A 2,933-nucleotide genomic window follows, 5' to 3' on the forward strand; every position below is an offset into this window, starting at 1 on the left:
GTATTAAGCAGTGATGCACAACACGTGCGTTACTTCACTCGATCTTAGCCAAATTGTGGTGACATTCAAAACCTAACACACTGTTACAGTAGCATGCAACACACCCTATCTGCAGCGCACTATAGGCACTTACTATTCACTGTAAAAAAAAGAGCACAACTGATTTTTTCCTGTAACGATGCTATGCGTTTACGCATGCATAATCTATTTTGCAATGGTGTTTATTGATACCATCATTCCAGCAAACAAAGGAATACAGAGTTAGAAATATATAATACAGAGTAAATGGACGTGCAGTTCCTCAAATAAAACATAAAATGGTAAAAATGCACTGATTTACAGAAGTAAATTAAAGAAATGGTTACGACATATAAAAGTTATAAAATTAGAAGCTCTGCTTATTTGCCTCCTCCCCCCTCCACTGCCATATATGGCAACATTTGGGGGGTAGGGGGGAGTGGATACCTGTTTTTGACAGGTACCCACTCCCACTTCCGGCTCAGTTCCCGCGGCGAAGTGAGACAGAAGTTCGGACCCTCTTCTTCCTCCTGCAGTCTCCTGGGAAACTTCACAGGTCCCAGAAGACTGCCGGACCAAAGAGAATGCACAGCGCCACTTGCGCATGCGCAGCGGGCACCCGGCTGTGAAGCCGCAAGCTGTCACAGCCTGATGCCCACAGTTGTGATGCCGGGGAGAGAAGAGGCAGAGAAGGGACAGCGCGGATGAGCACAACCGATTTTTTTAATCAAAGGAGAAAAAAACAACACTCTTCTACCTCTGAAAATATATTCATGCTAAGTATATCAGTGGAAACGTTTTGGTTTCAAATATGGTAATTGTACACTCCAGCTACTCATCATTTTGATGTTTTTCTTATATCATGTGATTAATAAATCTCTGTTCATTCTAGAAGCTAAACCACTGCAATTTTTTGAATATCGGCCGATTAGCCATGACCATACTCTGTGAACCTACAGTTCTTTACTCACATGAATATCTACTAAGAAGGTAATTAACGAATACTCTACATAATGTATTCTTAAAGTCACCTGGTTGCCATTTAGGAATTATTTTGAAGCAGAAGGCTCAGGACAGACACATTGTCATTTCAGGGATTTTTTGTATTCATTGTTCATTTATTTATTCTCCAGGATTCACATTATACAAGCCTTTACTACCTTATTAGAGGAATTGAAAAGGATGCAGATCTTGATATGGAAGATATACTTATAACTGGATTTTCTACATGGACTTTCCATTGATGAATACAGAAGTAGTTTTTGCTTATTCATATCTGACTTATCAGTCATTCATGCAGCTAAGTGGAGAACGCAGAACGTTTTTGGTATCTTGTTTTTTTTTTGTTTTTTTTTTCTGATTGAAAACTGTTCACCATGTTATAATGTCAACCTTTCTATGATCTATGTGATCCAAATAAATATTATTTGCATTCACTTATTTAGTGGGCAGCACAGTGGCTAAAATGGGCAGCACAGTGGCTAAATGGTTTGCACTTCCGCCTGGCAGTACTAGGGTCACTGGTTCGAATTCCAACCCTGGCACCACCTGCCTGGAGTTTGCATGTTCTCCCTGTGACTGCGTGGGTTTCCTCCGGGTACTGTGGTTTCCTCCCACACTCCAAAGACATGCTGGTAGGTTAATTGATTCCTGTCTAAATTGTCCCTAGTATGTGTATGTATGAATGTGAGTTAGGGACCTTAGATTGTACGCTCCTTGAGGGTTAGGGACTGATGTGAATGTACAATATATATGTAAAGTGCTGCGTAAATGGACGGCGCTATACAAGTACCAGAAATAAATAAATAGTGATTATTACTCCGCATAGGATTTGTAATATACCACTTTGTGGCAGGTCTGCTCTTGTCAGCTGCTAATTTTCTTTTCATGAGCACATCGCTAAACCCTGGGACAGGTGAGTGTGTGTTTATTAAAAGTCAGCAGCTACAGTTTTTGTAGCTGCTGACTTTTAATAAACACAAAACTGACTGGATCTCCACTTTAAGGATGTAAAACAATTTACAGGTTTGATTAGCATAAAAAAGTAAATGATTCATCCATACAAACCTTTGCTTAAACATGAAAACAATGTACAAAGTGCTATGTGTGACCATATAGAAAAAGGTGCTGATACAACAATCTTTTGGGCCCAGAGGAGGTCTAGCAGTTATATACCGTAGTATAACAAGGGTCCAGAATAAAGATCATAATCAGCTCAGATACTAAATTAAAAGGAAAAACAGAAAAAGAAAATAAGGAGGAAGGAGTGTTCCGGGGGTTCACGGCACAGGGCCGCTAAAGCGACAGAAGGACGTTATCAAGCCTAGAAGACTGAGCTATGGTGATCCAAGGTTGCCAAACCCGGAGGAACTTGTATGTGTGTCTATTAGTATGGCTGTCAATTTTTCATTAACCATTATAAAATTGATCCAATGTTTGACCACCTCAAAGCTGAAGAAAGGGGTCTTCCATACTTTCACTATAGTCAATTTGGTGGCTGTAAATAAATGTGATGCCAATTGTCATTTGGGGCGGAGTAGGTCTTCTATTGGTTTAAATAAAGCTTCATAGGGGTTACACATGCATAATCTAAATGGACCCTTAGACCAGAAAGCCCTCTGCAGCTTCCAGGAATTTTGCATTGCATGGGCAATGTACAGTCAGCAGCTGTGAGAATTTCTTAGTAGTCTTTCATATCGGGTTTTCTCTGTAAAATCCAGCAAGCATGGTGTTCCAGGATCACCAATAGGTGTGCTCCAGGACACTCAGAATATAGGGGTATGGGGGGTGAGATGGAATGATGCATTACAGCAATGCCTGGATGGATAGTGGACCTATTCAGCAGATAGGATGTGTTCCCAGTACTTGTCTCACGGTTTAGTTTTCAAGTTTGACAGGAGTCATTCCAAACACTT

General features: G+C 40.5%; 1 long non-coding RNA gene across 1 annotated transcript; it reads left to right on the forward strand.

The window, feature by feature from the left end:
- The first annotated feature begins 797 nt into the window (after positions 1 to 797).
- Positions 798 to 1,454, forward strand: LOC149455272 (uncharacterized). Its single transcript, XR_016314083.1, has 2 exons — positions 798 to 1,008; positions 1,152 to 1,454. It is a non-coding gene; the product is annotated as an uncharacterized LOC149455272 (long non-coding RNA).
- Positions 1,455 to 2,933: the final 1,479 nt, after the last annotated feature.

The sequence above is a fragment of the Staurois parvus genome, unplaced genomic scaffold (genome assembly GCF_062004578.1).
Source record: "Staurois parvus isolate SC_StPar_1 unplaced genomic scaffold, SC_StPar_1.0 ptg000401l, whole genome shotgun sequence".
Lineage (NCBI taxonomy): Eukaryota > Metazoa > Chordata > Amphibia > Anura > Ranidae > Staurois > Staurois parvus.